The following is a 22,751-nucleotide window of genomic DNA, read 5'->3' on the forward strand; positions in this document are numbered from 1 at the left end:
AAATAGAAGTCGACGAGAGAGATCGCGAAAAGACTGCCTTCATCACGCCAGACGGCCTCTACGAGTTCAAGGTCGTGCCATTCGGACTGTGCTCGGCGCCTGCAACGTTTCAGCGCGTCATGGACACGGTGTTAGCCGGACTGAAGTGGCAGACATGCCTTGTTTACCTGGATGACGTCGTTGTCTTCGCCGGAAATTTCGACGATCACCTTAGGCGGCTTGCGACAGTGTTAGAAGCCATCAAGTCATCAGGGCTCACTCTGAAGCCGGAAAAGTGCCGCATCGCTTACGATGAGCTTTTGTTCCTAGGCCACGTGATCAGCAAATCAGGAGTACGCCCCGACCCACAGAAGACAGCTGCCATCGCAAAGTTCCCGCAGCCAACCGACAAGAAGGCAGTGCGCAGATTCCTTGGCATGTGTGCCTACTATAGGCGCTTTGTCAAGGACTTTTCACGCATCGCGGAGCCGCTAACACATCTAACCAAATGTGATGTCGCGTTCAAGTGGGAAACGCCGCAGGCCAAGGCATTTCAAGAACTCAAACGACGCATGCAGTCGCCGCCGGTACTTGCACACTTCGACGAGGACGCCGATACCGAAATCCACACTGACGCCAGTAGCCTAGGCCTCGGTGCCGTCCTAGTCCAGAGGAAAGAAGGACTTGAAAGGGTGATATCGTATGCTAGCCGGTCACTGTCAAAAGCGGAAAGCAACTATTCTACGACTGAAAAGGAATGCCTCGCCATCATTTGGGCTACAGCTAAATTCCGCCCTTACCTGTATGGCAGGCCATTCAAAGTCGTCAGTAACCATCACGCATTGTGTTGGCTAGCTAACTTAAAGGACCCTTCAGGACGGCTGGCGCGGTGGAGCCTCAGATTACAAGAATATGACGTCACCGTAATATACAAGTCCGGAAGAAAACACTCTGACACCGACTGCTTATCACGTGCCCCCATCGATCCCCCGCCGCAAGACGACGACGACGACGACGCCTTCCTTGGAGTAATAAGCGCGGAAGACTTCACTAAACAGCAGCGAGCAGACCCGGAGCTAAAAGGCCTCGTCGAGTACTTGGAAGGGAACACTGACGTTGTGCCTAGGGCATTTAAGCGCGGGTTGTCTTCGTTCACGGTACAAAACAACCTGCTCGTGAAGAAGAACTTCTCACCAATCCGCGCCAGCTACCTTCTTGTTGTACCGTCAGCGCTGCGTCCAGAAATACTGCACGCCCTACACGACGATCCAACCGCTGGGCACCTCGGATTCTCCCGGACGCTGTCGAGAATACAGGAAAGGTATTACTGGCCGCGTCTGACCGCCGACGTCGCCCGTTACGTCAAGACATGCCGAGACTGCCAACGACGCAAGACACCACCGACAAGGCCAGCAGGATTACTACAGCCGATCGAACCTCCTCGCCGACCATTCCAGCAGATTGGGATGGATTTGTTGGGGCCGTTTCCGATATCAACATCCGGGAATAAGTGGATCGTCGTGGCGACGGACTATCTCACCCGCTTTGCTGAAACTAAAGCTCTACCAAAAGGCAGCGCAGCCGAAGTGGCGAAATTTTTCGTCGAGAACATCCTGCTGCGACATGGTGCTCCAGAAGTCCTCATCACCGACAGAGGAACGGCTTTTACAGCAGAGCTCACCGAAGCCATTCTGCAGTACAGCCAGACAAGCCACAGGAGGACAACTGCCTACCATCCGCAGACGAATGGTCTCACGGAGCGCCTGAACAAGACCCTCGCCGACATGCTAGCAATGTACGTCGACGTCGAGCACAAGACGTGGGACGCGGTCCTGCCGTACGTAACCTTTGCGTACAACACGGCGGTGAAAGAAACAACACAGATCACGCCGTTTAAGCTGGTTTACGGCAGGAACCCGACGACGACGCTTGACGCCATGCTGCCGCACGTAACTGACGAAGAGAATGTTGACGTCGCTAGCTATCTCCAGCGCGCCGAAGAAGCCCGACAGCTCGCCCGCCTGCGAATCAAGAGCCAGCAGAGGACCGACAGCCGACACTACAACCTCCGACGACGCTTCGTCGAGTACCAGCCTGGCGACCGTGTTTGGGTCTGGACCCCGATACGCCGACGAGGACTCAGTGAGAAACTACTCCGACGCTATTTCGGACCCTACAAGGTCATCCGACGTATTGGCGCTCTGGACTATGAGGTCGTGCCAGACGGCATTCCGCATTCACAGCGGCGCCGCGCACGATCTGAAGTGGTCCACGTGGTGCGCCTTAAACCCTTTTACGGACGCTGAGAACTTCATTTTTGTTCTTTTTTTTTCTACGAGTGCTTTTGTTTAATACTTTCGTTTGTTTGCAGCATCGGGTCGATGCTTTTTTTAAGAGGGGGGTATTGACACGTGTACTTATCTTTATCGGGCGACCACGTTTCGCCGCTTAACAATCTGTAATCGCACAGCGCGGGACGCGCCTGCATGTATCCGACGTTTCTGGAAAGTTATCGATGCTTCTACCCGGCTGTCTGTTGTCGCCGAACCTCGCGTTATCTGATTTCATCGCTTGACGCGAATTGTGTAGAACTTTGTAGAAGGCATGCGGGTCCCAACGATTAGTCTGGAACATTCGATGACTGCTGTATGAAAGCCGACGCGCTTGACCGGCTGATCAGATTTTCGACGATCGCCGACCGTGTTCGCCGCTATCGTTGTGCTTAAGTGTAGCCTGTTTTGTGGGCACAGGTTCGCCCAATAAAAGTTAGTTTTGTCGTTCGCAGTATTGCTACTGTGTTCTTTGAAGTCACGACCACGTGACAATATTTAATACTTTGTCAGACGACTATTTTTCTGTGGGACCTCGGCCTAATTGAAGAGTCTGTTACACATGTTGTAATACAGATGTATGTACTTATTTTCCTTTTGTTTGTCGCAGTTGTGATTACTCTATGCTTTTGTTTCGATGCCTTGGAAACCGCATCTACGTTTATCACACTCATTCGTTTCCCTTTTCTTTGTTGGTTTGAAATGTGTGCTTGATACTGTAACCACATCGCTTAGCTGTCGATGCCGGGCCACGTCACACATGTCACCATATGGTTAGATAGGCCCGTTTTGCTGTACTGATTTTTTTGGGTGCCTAATAAAGATTGTTATTAATTATTATTATTATTATTATTATTATTATTATTACTATGACTACATTGATTGTGTTGACGCAGGCGTGACACATAATTGAATATGTTTCTGGAGCTTCGTGAGCTCTCACTCTACTAAAAAGAGTGCCTAAGAAGATGTATGTCTTCTTGGTAAAACTGGTGATTCCTCGAACACTGCTGATGCCTTTGCAGAACATTTCTGTTCTCTATATGGTGTGAAACATGCTTCAAGTAACCTTGCTTCTCAGTCTGGCACGGTATGTACACTATAAGTAAATGAAAACCTTGTTTTCAAGTGTATGAAGTGCCTCATACCCTCCCTTTCTTGTGGTGCTGATGTCATTTCTTTCGCAGAGCCTAAGACGTATGGAAGTGTACTGGTTCCCTGTTCTCACAAGCATATTCAATAGTTTCCTGAAGTCAAGTACGTTTTCTAGCACTCGGAAAGTAGCATGGACATTGTCCGTGCACAAATCGAGTGCTGCACGTTAAAGAACCCCAGGTGGTCGAAATTTCCGGAGTCCTCCACTACGGCGTGCCTCATAATCAGAAAGTGGTTTTGGCACGTAAAACCCCAAATATTGAAATCGAGTGCTAGATGTGCAGTTACTAACTGCCGGCCTATATCTATCCTCTGCAGTGGGTCAAAAGTGTTTGAATGGGTACTGGATTCCTGGCTTTCTGTTAGTGCTAAGAACATTTTAATAAATGAACAGCACGGCTTTGTGTATCTACGACTTAAAACTATTTGAGACTGTCAACAGTGTTCACCACTGCATCAACCTCCAAAAAAAGATTTTTCACTCTCAAACTGGTGCAGAAACAATAGGGTACTCCTAAATGCTTCCAATACTATGGCATTAAGTTATATGCAGAAAACATACCATGTGAAATTTTCATACACCGTACGGGATGCTCCACTCCTTAGGGTCGATAAAATGAAAGATCTTGGTGTGTGCTTCAACAAAATGCTAAGCTTCTCTTCACATAGATAATTACACAACATCCCCTTCAAGCTCTTGGACTTGCATGCCGTATATTGCATGATTTCCACTCACCTGTTGTGTTTCTCAAATTATGTGTGCCTCCCATTACTAGAGTATGCGTCTACAGGAGGGGGTGCAACATGAAAATCTAATTCTGACCTCATTGAACGCGTCCAGAAAAAACTGATATCTTCAAGCGCCACTTCTGCCATTCTGGCGACCACACTTGAGCCTTCTCAAACGTACCTCAACTCGAACCTCTATATTCAAGACTTAATTATTCGCAATATTGTTCGAGTATAGGGTGGTCCATGACATTATACATTCCCTAAAGCTTCTTGATCATATGCATTTGTTCGTACCGCAACAGTTTACCAGACAATATTCGTTGCCTTGCCTTGTTGCAAGACTGTGTTATATATGACTCGATTCCAAAACACATGTAATAAGCGCTGTGCCTGCGTTGGACATACTTCAGAGTTCATTTCCTGTGTTTTGTGTATCTGTAGATAATTACATGTGATTAACTCCCTTTTACTCTTCCTCGTGTTCTTCTTCCCTATTTCTCTGTCTCGCAATATTTTATCTACCACAGTCATGTTTTCTGTACATTTTGTCTCATATACTGCTCTTTAAGTGCACCAGTATAAAGGCTCTCTAGCTGTTCCTGGGCACTGTTGTAAACATTTGAATATTATTGTAGTATAAGGTGGTGCTCTTTAAGTATGCACTAGTATATTATTTTAGTGCAGTACCCTTTGCGCACTTAAAGAAAGCATGAATTAAGAAAATGCAATAATTAAAAAAAATATTTATGGGGTTTTACGTGCCAAAACCACTTTCTGATTATGAGGCACGTCGTAGTGGAGGGCTCCGGGAATTTCGGCCACTTGGGGTTCTTTAACGTGCACCTAAATCTAAGTACACAGGTGTTTTCGCATTTCGCCCCCATCGAAATGCGGCTGCCAAGGCCGGGATTTGATCCCGGGACCTCGTGCTCAGCAGCCCAACACCATAGCCACTGAGCAACCACGGCGGGTAAAGCGCAATTATAATAATATGCTATGTGCCTGATCATATGCACTGTGCTATCATTTCTTCTGAGTTTTAATAATGGTTGGCTAGTGTATCTAGTGTTGTGCAATAAAATAATATACCACAGCAATTATTGTGGCTCACAGAACAAATTGAATGTCTTTCTCATTCAAAACATCATAGCAGGCTGAAAACAAGAAACTGGTTTTTTTTTCTTTGATGACGAAGTGTATAAATTGCGAAAATAAACAATATATATATATATATATATATATATATATATATATATATATATATATATATATATATATATAATGCAAATGAGCTATTCCCATGCATTCGAATAAGAACTTCAATAGTACGACTTGACAAAGGGCAACGAAAGACCCCTCTTCAAAGCCTCCAGTTCTCAAACTTGTATTATCTCCCGGCATGCCATTTCATTAATGTCCAGAAAGACAAACTTGACGTGTTGAAACCAGTTACAATAGAACATGGTCTTTACACCGTGAAAATATTTTTTAGCAACACACTCAATGTGAAGGCCTCCCGATGCGGTGTTGATGCATCAAAACAATCTAGAATAATAAATGAGGTGCTCCATGTGCTAGATTTGACAGAATCACGAATCAGGAGGAGACAAGCTGTGAATAACGCAAGTTTTAGCTATTGTAGATTTTTTTTGTGAGTGCTACAGGTGTTTCAATTCTTTTTTTGCAGATTTTCTCAGAACCTACTTTCTCACGTTTCTTTCATGCACCAACAACAGAACTATATTGACACGGATATTTTATCTGTATCCGGTGACCGTATTTCACCGGCTAAAAGAGGTTAAACGTTATCGCTCGGTGCAGGATGCACCTGGACGCATCGGAAGTTTTGCGAATGTTATCGATGGTTCTGTCGGTTGTCTGTTGCCGACAAACCTTGTATAATCTGATTGCATACGCGACACGAATTCTGTAGTAGTTTCTAGAAGGCGCGCGGGCACTAGCGAATATTCTCGAACTGTCGACGGCTGATGTATGCGAACCGACGCGCTTGACCCACAGACAAGATTTTCGACGACTGCCGACATTGCTCGCCGCTATCGTTGCGATTGAGTCTGCATCATTTTTCACCGTCTCTACTACGTGACAATATTTCCAACACAGATTTTTTCAATGATACTTTGCACGCCTTTTTACATAGTTGGCTGTGCAATGAGCTACCAAAAATGAAACGGTGCAAGTTTTTGATATGAAATGGCATCGTCGTGCAGGTGTTTGCAAAGCGATCTTGCAGACAGACGGGGACGCGCGAGCGCGAGCGCTGATGTTGATATTTTGTGCACTATTGTTACTTCAAAAATAAAAACAAACTGCTGCGGCAGGCGTATTCATTATTGAAACGTGTTTCTCATATCTGAAAGAGCATAGAGGTCACTAACTTATTGTTTGAAGCTTAGTTCACAGCAGGCTGTTTTAGGCCGCACTTTGACAGATGACAGAATAGTCCAGCAACAGTGCGCCGCAGCCGAGGAGCGAGCTTCGGCGCGCGACAGAGCTTGTGTCCAGTGGTTTCGTGCCCTCTTCGCCAACGCAAAGCGAAGCCAAGCGTTCGTTTGTCGGCATGCGCCGAAGCTTGCCGACGCGTGCCAGTGGTTGTGCCTTTAGAGCTTCACGTTCTCGCGTCGAAACTCGGTAAGGGCCCTGGCAGAGTGGTCGAGCGCACTCTTCGGTTATTGTTCGGTGCTTTGTGACTGGTATTTGTCGAATCCTCGATGACGTCGAATAGCAGTCTGTATCGTCAAAGCACACTTCTGAGCTGTTGCTGCTTAATCATGGGGAGACTTGGATTTATGTCGAAGTCTGGTTCGGGAACTACGATCGTCAGGGTAGATGCGGCAGAATCCAAGAGGACAAACGCATTGCTGGTTTCTAGAATTTCCTCTATGTACGCGATCGTCGGGCCCTTGTTGATGTGCTTGAACTCCTGGCTGAAGTCTGTCAGCAACACTTTCGTTTTTCCTCCGCGCAGTCGAGCGATCCCTCTTGAGACGCAAATTTCATGGTCGAGTAGTAGACGTTGGTCACCCTTGACGACGACGTCTACGTCTTCAGCTGTTTTCGCGCCGACGGAAAAAACAATGCTGGAGCGGGGCGGGATGCTGACTTGATGTTCGAGCGCACTCAAGGTGTATGACTACGGCAGCTCTCCAGCGGTATCACTTGATCTTCCGACAGCGTTATTGACTTCGACTTCAGGTCGTCCACGCTGAGAATGACGTCTCGTGGACACTGTTGTAGGATAACGAAAGTGGCAGGGTAGGTCCGGTCATGAACGGTAATTCTTGCGGTGCAGATTCTAGTGGGCGTTATTAGGTGTCCTCCAGCGTTGCAAATTTGAGAGCCTTCCCATGCAATCTTAACCTTCTTTAAGTGGGCGGCGATGGGTCCACTTATGACGGAGTAGTCGGCTCCTGATTCTACTAAGGCGGTGACTGCGTGGCCGTCGAGAAGCACGTCGAGGTCGGTGTTTCTTTGTCTTGCGTTGCAGTTAGGTCTTGGCGTCATATCACGGCTGCGTCGTGTTGAACTGAAGCTGGAACGTCGCGTTGTCAAGTCGTCTTTCGTAGGTGTATTCTCGACTTGATGGCTTTATCGGGATGGCAGCGCTACGTTGATATATCGTCGAGATCGTCGTTACGGCGTCTTCGTCGGCGGCGGAGGATCTTCGTCAGTTCGACAAACAGTAAGCGCAGCTCCATCGATGTCTGCCTTTAGTTTTCCGGATATGGGCTGACAGACCGGCCCCGGGCTGGGTCAGTGTATGGACGGCACTGCGGCGACAGGTAGCGGCCTGGTGACGGTGAACGGGACGGTCGTCGAGGGCTCCACTGCGTGGCAGCGAGGTAGTCGGCGATGTCATGTGGGTGTTCGCCTTGCTGTGGGTGCGGTGCGTTGATGGCGAACCCTCGCAGTCCCATCTCGCGGTAAGCGCATCGGCGGTAGATGTGCCCGGCTTCTTCGGAGTGATAGCAAAACGAACGGTGGTCGGGGGCGTGCCAGACATCAGTCTTGCTTGGAATGCCGCGTGGGGTGACGAGTTGGCGTGCTGGCGGGGTGGTGGTGGTGGACGATGGAACTGTGTCGTCACTGGGCCTTGTCGTGGGCGCGGAGGGGAAGCGTGACGGCGGGCTACGGCGGCGTATGTCATCGCTTGCGGCTGAGGCTGCAGCGATTAAGGGGCCACTCCGAGTTCTTGCTGGAGCTTCTCACGTACGACGTCGACAATCGAAGCCACTTGAGGCGGTGATGAGGGGAGCAGCTTCTGTAGCTCCTCCTGCACGACCATTGCGATAGTCTCACGCAAGTCGTCGGTAGAGAGCGACTGAACTCCGGCTTAGTTTGTTGAGTTCGTGTCGCGGTTGAATTGCCGGTTCCGCATTTCCAGTGTCTTCTCGATGCTGGTGGCCTCGCGAAGACCCTCCTCGACGGTCTTGGTGGGCTTCGTACCATTCCTGCGAAAATTTCATCCTTTACACCAGGCATCAGTGGGTGGACTTTCTTCCCCTCGGACATTTCCGGGTCGGCGTAGCGGAATAGGCGGCTCATTTGTTCTCTAACGAAGGCAACATTCTAGTTTGGTAGCTGCACTTGGGCTTCCAATTGAACCTCGGCCTTTTTTTTTTTTCTTGACGATGCTCGTGAACGTCAGTAAGAAGTTATTTCGGAGTAGCTCCCACGTTGTAAGGGTCGCCTCCCGGTTCTGGAACCAGGTCCTCGCGGCATCTTCCAAGGAGAAGTACACGTGGCGCAGCTTGTCCTCAGAGGTCCAGTTGTTGAAGACCGAGATCATATCGAAAGTGTCCAGCCAGGTTTCTGGGTCCTCCGACGAAGCTCCACGGAAGGGGGGTGACTCTCTGGGCTGTTGAAGCACAATGGGGGGCGCTGGTGCACCACTGTTGTCGTTGACTTGGTAACGATCTTCGTGGTCGTCTCATACAAAGGCCCCTGCTCCAGGGTAGTCCTTGCAGCCTGTGGCTAGCATGCTGGTCCTTGGCGACGGTAGTGTTGTCCTCGGGCTTGGATCGCAGCTTTGCGGGAGCGTCCGGTACATGAACGCACAAGCACCTCCACCAGATGTCACGTGGTAGGGACGGTGAAGAAAGCGAAAGGGTGAATGGTGCAACTAGCGTTTTATTGGGCGAACTTGTGTCCACAAAAGTAAGTCATACTCAAACGAGAGGAATACCGGCGAACACTATCGGCGGTCATCGAAATCTGATCAGCGGGTCAATCGGCTTTTATACATCACTCGTCGAATGTTCCAGAGTAATCACTGAGACCCGCGTGTCTTCCACAAAATTCCACGCTATTCGCGTCGCGCATACATGCAGTCAAATTACGCAAGGTTCGGTGACAGACATCGGATGGAACCATTGATAACAATGCAGAAACTTCCGATACATGCAGGTGCGTCCTGCGCTGTGCGATAACATTTGTTAGGCGGTGAAACGCGGTCGCCGAATAAAGATAAACAAGTACACGTGTCAATATGCTGCTGTCTGAAAAGGGGAAAAATTTTGGAAGTCACCGGTTGACTGCTTAGTCTTCTCTCCTTGCCCTGTGTGCGCTGTGATACACAGTAACATGAAACACCAACTAGCCCTGTTTCATAATGCTGCAGATGAGTGCGAAGCTTAGGGCCTCCTAAGCTCAACTTCACTTCAGCGTAAGAGACTCTTCTACCGCAAATATTTTATTTCACAAAGATTTCGTATCCTTACATATTATGCGCGGCTGTGTGACCTTCGTGAGGCTTATAACTAAAAGATTACGAAGTGATCTCCGGCGGCCACTCCAAACTGCATTGGTCGAAACGAACCATTGTCGGAAATGGCAGTCAGAGAAGGCCTACGTGGACAGCGATGATGTGGTGCCGTTTCTAGCTGCAGTCGGCTCCAGAGGATTGATTTCGACTGCGAAAAAGAAAATTCATGGGATCTTCAAGAGCGCTATTCCTCATAAACTTGTGTGTGCTTTTATAATATGTATCTCTAGTAGTTCATTGATTGCCGAAAAAAGCCTTTTTTTGTCAATGTGGTAATTTATGTAAAATGTTTGTAACAATTTTAAAACGACTGTTTTTTTACAGAACGTTACAGAATTTCAGAAATTTAACTTGGTTCTTGTAGGACAGTTTATACTATGACGAAATACACAACTTTAGCGGTCTTCCGAAAAGCCGGCCTCCAACTGAACTCGCCGTCAGATTACTGTGTTGGGACACCTCGTTGACGCATCCGGTGTCCAACCAGATACGGAATAAGTTCGCGCCTTACGCAGTTTCCCTGTGGCACGTTCTGCTTTTGACGTGCGCTGCTTCGTCGGCCTGTGTTCTTACTTTCGCCGTTTCGTCAAAAACTTCGCCGACGTCGCTCGGCATTTCACAGATCTTCTAAAGAAGAACACGCCGTTCTCGTGGGGCCCTGAGCAAGCTAACGCGTTCGCCGCTCTCATCGGCATTCTGACCACCCCTCCCATACTTGCCCACTTTGATCCATCTGCACAGACCGAAATTCACACTGACGCAAGAGGCCACAGCATCGGCGCTGTTCTCGCGCAACAGCGGAATGGCACCGAGTGCGTGATAGCTTACGCCAGCCACCTGCTGTGACCTGCCGAGCGAAATTACTCCATCACTGAGCAGGAGTGCTTGGCTTTAGTTTGGGCGGTCGCCAAGCTCCGGCCATATTTGTACGGCTGCACGTTTTCGGTCGGTGCAGACCACCACGCCCTCTGCTGGCAGTTTTCCCTCCGGGACTCCACAGAACGGCTTGGTCGCTGGGCGTTGCGGCTCCAGGAACTTTCATTTGTTGTCAACTATAAGTCTGGACGTCTGCAAAAGGACGCTGACTGCCTCTCGCGTCACACCGTAGATCATCCCGATCCTGTTGCGCATAATCTGGTGACCTGCGTGATGGCTTTCACTGACATGACCGACATGCGCGCTGAACAACAACGCGACGCATCCTTACAGTCCATCACCGCCGGAGTGCAATCTGTCAGCAGCGACGGCACATGCCGCATGTTCGTGCCGCATAACGGCATCCTCTACCGCCGCAATATCAATCCTGACCGCCCTGAGTTGCTCCTTGTCTTTCCTCGTCATCTGCGATCCGTCGTTCTTGAACAACTTCATGATGCGCCCACGCCGAGACACCTTGGAGTTTTGCGTACATACGACCGCGTACGACGCCGGTTCTTCTGACCGGGTCTCTACCGCTCTGTGCGTCGCTATGTCGCAACTTGCGAATTATGTCAGCGCCGGAAGAAACCTCCCCTGCCACCTGTCGGATGACTTCATCCAATTTAAGTTCCCTCGAACAGTTCTTTCGTGTAGGCCTTTACCGACGACGACTAGAGGGAATAAGTGGATCGCCGTCGCTACTGATTACGCGACACGATACGCGATAACAAAGGCGTTGCCGACTAGTTGCGCAACAGACGTCGCCGATTTTCTCCTGCACAACGTCATCCTCCAGCACGGTGCACTTCGACAGTTAGTTACAGGCCGCGGCCGCTCGTTCTTGTTTCGAGTTGTGGACGACCTCCTCCGCTGTTGTGCTACTGAGCACAAGCTGTCCACCGCATACCGCCCACAAACGAACGGTCTTACGGAACTGAACACTCACAGAGGTGCTGTAAATGTACGTTTCCAAGGACCACGGCGAGTGGGACGCCATGCTGGCCTACGTGACATTCGCGTATAACTCATCCCGACATGACACCACAGGATATTCACCCTTTTATCTTTAGTATGGTCGCGACACCGACGATGCCTTTTGACACTATCCTACGTTCTGTGCCGCGGGTTGCCGCGGAGTACGCTCGTGAAGTCATCGATCGCGCTCACATTGCGCGTCAAATTGCCCGATCTCACTTGTTAGCCTCGCAGCAGTTGAAAAAAGAGCGTTATGACCCGTGCCGTCGCGATGTTTAGTTCGCAAGAGGTGCTTCGTTGCTGCTTTGGTCACCATGTCATCGGGTCGGCCTCTCCCAGAAGCTTCGCTCTCGCTACACAGGGCCTTACGAATTCCTACGTCAAGTTAACGACGTCCATTACGAGATCGCACCATTACAGTTTGATTCATCGTCAAGTCCGCCGCGTGTTGACGTCGTGCACGTATCGCGGCTGAAGCCATACTTCACTCGCATTTCTTCGCCTAACATGCGCCGAGACGGCGCTTCACCACCCGGGGGTCTTGTTACGGAAGGATGAACGAAGAGAGGAAGAAGATCGCGAGAAACTGGCTGATGCGGGTTGTTTGTGGTCAGCCATCTTAACTACTCAGACTCATTTTGTATATGTATGTAAATATAATCTTCTATACTCCCAACATCCCCGTAGCAATATATAATACAATCTGTCACAGTTTTCTTAGACATTCCACACTGACATTGGCTGCGCTTCTGATCCTCTGCCCCGACTGCAGTTTGCTGCCTTGGTGGTTCTACAGACATGTTGTCTTACACTAAAAGTGGCTTTTTGCCCCTCCATTTCACAATTTTTACTATAAATATCAATACATTGTCAAAGTTTTGTTGGAGCTTCCACATTGACGTTCGCTGCCCTTCGGATTCTCAACCCCCACAGCTGTTTGCTGGCTTGATGTTTCTGCTGACATTTCCTGCTATACGCAAGTTGGCTTCTGGTCCCAATTTGAGTATTTTGGCAATATTATCATTATATTTTCACATTTTGCAGGAGTTTCCACACTGACATTTGCTGGCTTTGTGATCCTCAGCCCTGACGGCAGTTTACTGATTCGTGGTTCTTCTTACATTTCCTAATACACAGAAGGCGGCTTTTTGTCTACCATTTCAGTATTTTTTCAATAATATGATTAATCTGTCATAGTTTTGTTGGAGTTTCGACATTGACATTATCTGCCCTTCGGATCCTCAACGCCGACTGCAGCTTGCTGGTTTGGTGGCTCTGCTAACATTTCCTCCTACACAGAAGGTGGGTTTTTGCCCCCATTTCACATTTGATTGCAATAATACGATTTTATTGTCATAGTTTTGTTGGAGTTTCCACACTGGCATTGCCTGCCCTTCCAATTCACAGCCCCGACTGCAGTTTCCTGGCTTGGTGGTTCCGCTGACATTTCCACCTGTACAGAAGATGGCTTTTGTCCACCATTTCAGCATTCTTGCAAAAAAAAAAAAAGATATCATCATTCTGTCATAGTTTTGTTGGAGTTCCCACACTGACATTGGCTGCCCTACTGCTCCCCAACCCCGACTGCAGTTTGCGGACATCGTGGCTCTGCTGACAGTTCCTCCTGCACAGAAGGTGCCTCCTAACCCATTTCAGTATTTTTACAACAATATGATTACACTCTCATAGCTTCGTTAGATTTTCCACACTGACACTGGTTGCACTTCTGCCCCGCTTTGCCCTTTGACACCATCCTACCCTCTGTGCCCCGCTTTGCGACTGAATACACGTGCAGTCATCGATCGCGCTCACATGTCGCGTCAAGTCGCCCGATTTCGCTTATTAGCCTCGCAGCATCTGCAAAAATAGCGTTACGACAGGTGCCATCGCGACATTCAGTTCGCCCCAGATGCTTGGGTGCTGCTTTGGTCACCATGTCGTCGAGTCGGCCTCTCCCAGAAGTTCCTCTCTCGCTACACAGGGCCTAATGAAGTCCCATTCAAGTTAACGACGTCAATTACTAGATCCCGCCGTTATAGTTTGATCCATCCTCAAGTCCACCGCCTGTTGACGTCGTGCGCGTTTCGCCGCTGAAACCATGCTTCGCTCGCAATTCGCCTACCATGCGCCGAGACGGCGCTTGACCACCCGGGGGTCCTGTTACGGAAGGATGGCAGGAGAGAGAGAGGAAGAAGAAGATCGCGAGACGCTGGCTGCTGCGTGCTGTTGCTGGTCAGCCATCTTGACCACATTGACTTTCCTTGTATATATACTGCAAATACATCCATTCTATACTCCCAACATCCCCGTAACAATATTTTTCTAAGGACAACATTCAATGCAGTGAAACACAGCCTCTTTAAGCATTCGCCGCGTGGTTTTGCAATGCAACGCAAATAGACAAGTAATTTTATTACGGCTGCAATTATTCAGACTCCCCGGGCCTACTTTCGCCGGCGCCCTGGTTGACCGAGTGAAGTCCAAGTGCAAAAAGCACGAGCGGCCTGCGCGCCACACGTTTCGCCCGTAACGGCTGCGAGTGCGATCTCAAGGATGTGAGGCGAAGCCGAGGACAATGTTAACTTGATCCGTGTGCGCCTTCTTCCCACGTACTCGATCTCGGACGCCACGTGTTGTAGTACGCACTGCCCGGCGGCCATAGCCGGCGGCCCGACCAGGGCGTGGGACTGCGAGTTCTTTATCGGGGCCGTGGCTGCCCGCGCGGCAGGGCACATACGCCCGCCGCGCGCCACATGCTTTAAGTAATCTGCTGCGAATGCATTGGCGAGAGGTGAGCCGATGTGTACGAGGCTTTCATGAGACTTAGCTTTCCACGCGCCAACTGTTGAAGGTCCCGTAATTTCGGTTATGGAGACGCGACCCAGTTGAAGTTGTGTAATAAGTGGTAGCAGGAAATGCTCACATCAAGACAATCATGCGCTCTTCCCGCTTCTAGCGCTCTTAATCACGCCAGCGTTGCGTCAGCGTGTGCTCGCAGGCCTCATCACGGTCTTGACGTTTGGATAATAATTATCGTTTTAAAGGGCCGCTCACCAGGTCTGGCCATATTGAGCTGACCAGCGCAGAGCATACATTGCGCGATAACAATCGAGTCTGCAAAGTATTACATCGCTGCGCGCGGCAGAAAGGTCGGAAATTTCAATCCAAACGCCATTTCCCTCTTCACTCGCGGCCGCCGCGCTCCAAGCTGGATGGTGATGTAATCGTGCCCCTGCGCCTACGTAATCGTGTCCGCAGAGTGACCAGGCCCTGCACACTCTCAAGTTAAAGAAATGGCCACACAGGGCGAAAAATTCGACCGCGCGCCGCTGCTAATGAAGCAAGCATAGAGGAAGCACTCAAGGGATCCTCGAGTTAGTTTCAACATCTGCCGTTAGGGGCGCCGTAATAAGCGCAATTGTTTTTTACAAACTTTCCCCTACAATTACCGAAGCATGTTTATGACATAAAATAGGCCATAGGATTATCATTACTAATTAGAGACTGTGCCTTTCATTAGTAAGTTTACTGTTTCTTGTCATTATAAACGCAAATAGCGTTCAGCATCATCGATCCTCTACGTGACCTCTGGCCTGGATTTAGAATTTTTATCGGTATTTTCGAGTGCATGGTGGCACGGATTCATTCGTTCGTACACTTAGACTGGTTGCTTCTTTGTTGCTAAAACTAGATTATTGCGCTTCGATGTCTCCAGTTATTTAACTTGTGGTGAAGGGACGTGTTTGCAAGGGGACATGTAAGCCCTAAAGCTACGTCTCGGTCGTGAGCCATGCATCTGCATCGAAATGGGAACCGTATTCTGCGACTGAGGACAGCAGTACCGGTGAGTCATATAATATCGCTGCCTGAATCCTTATGTAATATTGCTCTCGTTAACGTACAGGTGGAGACAAGTGAATGAACTAGATGCTGCATTACATATAGGTAGTCAGGACCCTCCGTTGCTGTTTGCGAAATAAACTTTGAGTTGCGAATTCACGAAAGAGAAAGTGATATCGGTACGCGCGCCACATTTTTTATCTCGTTGTAGCCGTAGCCATGGGTGACAGAGTAGCCTCATCAATGTATTTTTTTTTTTCGATTCCGTCTGCAAGTTCTTTCATCCACAGAACCGAATAACCCTTTGATAAATTGAAGCTAAAGTACTGAATTTAATGTATCAAACAGTTTCACGCATGACAATTTACCCATATTTCGTACCTGTTGGTTCCAAATGTTCTTGCTTCGCAGTTTTGTTTACCTGAGGACATTTATTTTTGTAGTAGTGAAGTGGTGCATCATGTTCATGCAGAAAAATAATGCATCATTTCTAACAGCTTCATGTCTTTCATGCATTTGCTTGTGAAACCAGCAGTGTGATCTCTTCTAGTGCATAAATGAGCGCACAAATATTCTCATTTGTGATGTTAATAATACTTAAGCTGTTGACATGCATTGTAGTTAGGCAGACATCAATTTTATGGAGAGTGGCAATATTTATTTACCATGTGGCTAACCACCCTAGAACAAGCGCGGTACATTTGCATGTGCTCTGTAGTCACAAACCATTACAATGTACATGTCACACCTTTTCGCATTTCATATTGCAAAATTGTGCTTATTCAATTTCTGATGCAGCCAAAATTTCTGTTCCAGACATGCAATAATGAGGACGGCGCCAGTATAAAGCAACAAACTCCACGCACTAAAGAGAAGTTGCTGCCTGCTACAAGGTCATTGTGTGGACTTTGGCTGCTACCACAAGGTAAACAACACCTGGTTCAGAAATAAATATGCTTGATATATGCTGTATTGGCTTGCTAGTCTTTAGATACATGTAATTTGTTTGTAGCAGATGATATGAACGCTTGTTCGTATTTACAGTTCAGTATAATTGGTTCGGAAATAAGAGAAAACACTACATGACTTTGGATAATCTCTGTTGTGTCTCATGTGTCACTGTTCTGCCCCAACAGAGTCTGTGCCAAGCACGTCTTGGTCATCACGGGAGCCCCCATCTACACCAACAGGAAGGGGCTGAAGCCGAATTCGCAAGGCTTTACACCACGAACAATGAAGTCGTTCTAGAAGTATGTGGATGAGATATCAAGTCTACACACGACTGTGTCAAGAGTGAAAAGAGCCTCTGGCATCATTCCACCCGCACAGATATAGGCCGAGTCATCGAGGTACCTCAACAACAAAAATTATGTCTCTTGAGATGTACCTGCAACCTCTGAACAAGCGCAGACGACGCTTGCCAAAAGAGTTCTGTCAGCTTGCCCTTCCTTAATGAGCTTCCTGGCCTTGTCAAATACCATTTGTGCCAAGCAAAATTTATTTTCCAATGCATGCAAGCTTTCTCATTCCCCATTCTTGTCAAAGATCATTCCTCTTTCTCATCCAAACATTAAAGGTAGACCAATTCTTTGTTCATACTTAATACCAGTCACTGTCTAGTAGCATAACATATGTGTAGCAGTATTTTCTAGTGTACGTTGCCATGTGCAATTCCTCTCCTGAAATAGTTGATGCGGCATTGGCGTGTGTCTTGCATTAACATTTGCACTGTGTGCTATGTAGCATTAAAATTTTGCTAATGTTTTTGGCTTTCAGTGCTTGCAAGGTAGAGTGGCTTCTTTCTTGAATGCAAGCTTTCTCATTCCTATAATTAATTCCTAGTCTCGTTCAGAATTGCTATTATTGCTCGACCGCCTGTGTTCTTGCGCAAGCTGCATTGAAGTGATCTATTGCGGAACCTTGTTTCGCTGCTGTCCGACTTGGTACTCGTCACCGTGTTACGTTTCTTGTATGTGGGAGCCTGGTCAGTTGCATTGGGAAACAGTCTCTCGAGGTAAGCACCTGCTCCTGCAGTCAGCGCAGCGACAATGGCTCCCAATTTACACACACCGTAATTGGCGTTCCCTGTTGGACCTTTCATGCTGCAGCAGTGGGCAAATTGTGATTGTGGGCCTTCATCAGACCTGATGTGGCGTGAACGGAAACCAACATACGTGATTACATAATCCGAAGTGTACGAAGTTGATATCCACATGGGTGGAAAGGCCTACAAAAGTGACTGCAAAATGGGGATGCCCACAAAACCAACCATGCCCATATTTGGAGAATGTGGGGCACCAAGTGTGAGTTACACATTAGCAGCAAGCGAAAGAACAAAAAGAAATGTGCAGGTTAGAAAGGAGGTAACGCTGAAATGCCGGGTACTTCATTTCGCTATGTTCGCTGCGGCAGCAGGTGCTTGCGTCACCCGATTGCTTCGCAATGCAAGTTGCTCATCTTCAGTTGCGACTGTTAGTGCAAACAGGTAGGACACACCGTTCAATCTGCTTGCGCTGCTGGTTGTTGCTTGCTACTAGACCACCATGTGCGACGAAGGCAAGCACTATGCCTGCAGTTGAACGGTTGAATGTGCCGTAAGCGACCTGTGTGCGTGCATGATCACTGTTGTCATGTGGGTAATAGCCAATGTATAGTGTATAGTGCCAACGCGTTATGTTAGAGGTATGCTGAAGTGATTTGATTGCATAGCCTTATTTCAATACTGTACCACTTCATCATGGTTGCCGTGTTACATTTCTCGGATGTGGCGGCCTGGTCAGTTGCATTGGGCAACAGCCTCTCAGGGTAAGCATCTGGTCCTGCCGTCCGCACAGCGACATAGACTCCCTGTTTACACGCACCGTGATTGATGCTCCCCATTCCGTCCTTTCCTGCTGCAGCCGTGTGCAAATTTTGCTTGTGGCCTTACACAGCCATGATATGGCGTCAACCGGGGCAATCATAAGTGATTACATGGTCCGAAGTGTATGAGGTTGATATCCACATGGGTGGAAAGGCCTGCAAAATGGCGATTCCCACTAAACATATCATGTCCATATTGAGAGCAGGTGGTGCACCAAGCGTGAGCAAGCCATTAAATGCCCCCGAAAGAACAAAAAGAAACGTGCAGGTTGGAAATGAGGTAACACTAAAAGGCCAGGTCGCTCATGTCGGTGGGTTGGCTATGGCAGCACATGCGTGCATCACCCAATTGATTTGCAATGCAACTTACAGCGACTGTCGATGCAAACAGGTAGGACACTGTCCAATCTGCTTGCGCCGCTGGTTGTCACTCGTTACTAGACTGCCATGTGCGACGAAGGCAAGCACTGTCCCTGAAGTCGGATAGCTGAATGTTCTGTAAGCGACCTATAGTGCGTGAATGCTCATTGTCATGTGGATCTTAGCCAATGTACGGTGTATTGTCTAAACCTTACGCGGTGATTCAAAGCCGAGTCTCATTTGATCATGGTTGCCATCTTATGTTTCTTGGATGTGACAATCTGGTCAGCTGCATTGGGCAACAGTCTCGCGAGGTAACCATCTGCTCCTGCAGTCCACACAGCGACAATGAATCCCGATTTACACACACCGTAATTGGTGCTCCCTTTTCGAACTTTCATGCTGCAGCAGTGGGCAAATTATGCTTGTGGATCTTCATCAGACGTGATGTGGCGTGAACGGAAACCAGCACACGTGATTACATGATCCGAAGTACATGAAGTTGACAGCCACATGGCTGGAAAGGCCTCTGAAAAAGTGGCTGCAAAATGGTGATGCCCAAAAAACCGACCATGCCCATATTGAGAATGTGAGGCACCAAGTGCGCATTAGCGGCACGCGAAAGAACAAAAAGAAACGTGCAGGTCGGAAAGGAGGTAATTCTAAAATGCCGGGTAGTCCATGTCGCTTTCCTGGCTGCGGCAGCAGATCCCTGCGTCATCTGGTTGCTTCGCAATACAAGTTACGACGACTGTCGATGCAAACAGGCAGGGCACTGTCCAATTCGCTTGCGCTGCTGATTGTTACTCGTTACCAGACCGCGATGTGCGACGACTTAAGTGAGCTTCTTAGCGTATCTCGAGATGCAAATTTTATTTCTGCTCTTGTACGAGAAGGTGCACTGCTTTTCTTCTGCCAATGAAGTCGCACGTCCTGTTCACTGACATGTCGGTTGTTTGTATGGGCGTCAGTAGATGCTCTTTGGTCTCCTGGCAATTAGAACGCACCAGCTACGCGGCAGCCTAGGCAATGACTCATGCTGCATAGGCAGCAGGGCGAGTACGGCGCGTACCAGTGCACGCGACCGGTGGAAAGCGCCCATATTGAACTTTGCTCTAAAAATGTACCACTCCCGCTTCCTGGTTGAGCATCGCCATCTGGCGTCCGCCCCGCTAAGTTCCATGCGCGGCCGCTGCTTATTTTCGAACCACTGACGAAGGTACAGTTTCCTTTCTCTAAAGTTGGTTGTTTATTCTATGGTGTGACGTTTCTCGTAGTGACACGTGACTTCGAGAATTATTCAAGACATCTGTTTTCTGTCCGATCTGTTGCTTGAATTGACGAATTGCAGTTTAGAGAAATAATTAATCACACAAACGCAATTTCTACGTGTTTTTTGTTTTACTTCGCACCGAAGGAACAGAGATGTACTTCCGCTTCGTCTGCTTGTTCCCATGGTTGTGCGATCACATACGCAGGTACCGAAATTATGCCATTTTCTACCGTGTTCCAGCGCGTGATGACGCTCTGCTATCCGCTTGTTCGGCCTCATCATTGGTGTAACACTGAATTATACCGCTAGTCATGTTTTCTTGTGCACAGCGCGCAAAATCTTGCGCTGTGCGAACGAGACACCTCGCGCGTGGCGCGCTCAGTGGAAATTCGTGGCGCAGGAAAAAAAAAAGCGAAGAGAAAAAAAAAATGAAGGCGGGACCTGTGACACACGCGTCACGCGATCCTCGAGGCGCAGCATGGGATAACGCAAGGAGGCAGTAGTGGCAAGGTAAATACACCTGGTAGCGAAGCTTCCATAGGAGCCCATACGTTCAAAACATGGCGGTCCATCGGCGGTTCATGGGGCTTAGCGCCATCTGTATGTGGTGGGAAGACTTCCGGCGGAAAAAAAAATAATCTGACGCCATATCCGTTAAAACCAGAAGTGACGTCATCTTGTTTTCGAAGGCGCGAAATTTGTTTTGTTGGCCTGCTTTTGGAGCTATATATTCAAATGCCCCACCATTCAACTTGATGGGCGTTTCGAGCTTTCAGCGCGGAAAGCGATGCAGGAAAAGAGAACCGTAAGGCTGTCGACCCTGTATCGCAGCCCTGCACAGAACATACTTTCTTTGGAGGCCGACGAAAGCTTTAGGTGTAGAGTGCTGATCCTATCGTCGGACGCCAAGCTCGTTGGCCGGCGCAGTCGCACGAAAACAACTACACAGTTATCTGGCGGTCGTAACTCACTACTTTTGATTGAACAGATTAAGAAGCGATGAAACTACCCGCGTCACCAAATTCTGACAAACTTCGACAAGTAAGAAAGCACAAACTGTGAGGGGAGCGTATTTCAACAGGTGAACTTTACGAGTGCGCCTTTCTGCCCATTTCAAGACGTGCACTGCATTGCGAGTGATAGTGGCGTCAACGCCCCCTGTAACGATGGGCGCCGAAACTAAATGCATTTATTCATAATAATAAAATTGAATAAACTTGTATTTTCTTAACTCGTCACGAATATATAAAATTGACCAGGAATTTTGTTTTAATTGAATGAATCTAACTGTGTCTCGCTTGAATGAAAAAAAAACGCTGTTTTTTTCCCCATTGTTTGTTCCCTCCAAACATAGTCCGCTTCAATCGCTGCTCCCATAACCCCCCTTGCTGGTGTCGGTGACAATCTGTACTGAACCGCTTTTCGCCCAAGCTCCGCGACCTATTTGGATCGACCCTCGTAGTGGCGGCGGAGCCGACATGTTTGCTTACTTTGATCGTCCTACACACAGGTTTTGCCTGCCTCGAGGCGCAACGGCGTCGACTGCCACTTGCGGAATTCACGGCTGCGTCTGCGGGGGATTGTTCCCGTTTTGCCACATCATACCGTCTTCGGTTAGGTGGCATACGCACTTACGGCTGACGTAGCTTTCCGAGTAAAATCAGCGCCCCCTGACCTTCGACTGGCACTGCACCTGGCTATAAAGGACCTGCATCTTCTACCTGACCGGCACTTTGTCAGCAGTGGCGGCGGAGCCGACATATTTACTCACTTTGATCGTCCTACACACAGGTTTGTGCGGAATCTTGTATGTTTCCTTTTCTTACTTACTCCGTCGCTGCTGTCAAACGTGAAGTGTAAATGTCCTGTACTAAAGTGATGCCTGAACTAACCAAGTTCCTAAAAGACATTCGGCAGGAAATGCGTGACATGCGACGCGCTATTGAAAAAGAATTCCAAAAGGAATTCAACGGTATGAAGCATTCTATTGATTTCTGCAGCACCCAGTTTGATGCAATGACGACACGGTGAGCGGCAACTGAAAAAGAAAACGCTTCCTGAAAAAAGGAAAACGCTGCTTTGACAGCCAAATGTCAGTAACTTGGAGGGCAAGTGTCTGGCCTTGAGGAGAGGGTGAAAACCCAGGAACAGTACTCAAGAAACAGAAACGTTGAAATTAAAGGTGCGCCATTCACTGAAAATGAAAATCTTTTTGCAGTAGTAGCGAAGCTTGGCAGCCTGGTCAAAGAGCCTATCTGTGACACAGACGTTGATGTTTGTCACCGTGTGCCGCGGAAAGGCGGTGGCTGTCCGAATATTGTCGTTCAGTTTCGTTCGCGTTCAAAGCGTGATGGACTCATTGAAAAGGCGCGAAAAAAGCGTATATCCGCCACTGATCTCGGTCAATCTGGTCATGCTTCTATTTTTGTAAATGAGCACCTGTGCCCAACACTAAAGAAGCTTCTTGGGCAAGTTGTTGCGCGAAAGACAAACAGTGGAAGTACGCGTGGACTCTGGATGGTAAAATTTTCGCGCGGAAAACTGA

The sequence above is a fragment of the Dermacentor andersoni genome, chromosome 2 (assembly GCF_023375885.2).
Source record: "Dermacentor andersoni chromosome 2, qqDerAnde1_hic_scaffold, whole genome shotgun sequence".
NCBI classification, from domain to species: domain Eukaryota; kingdom Metazoa; phylum Arthropoda; class Arachnida; order Ixodida; family Ixodidae; genus Dermacentor; species Dermacentor andersoni.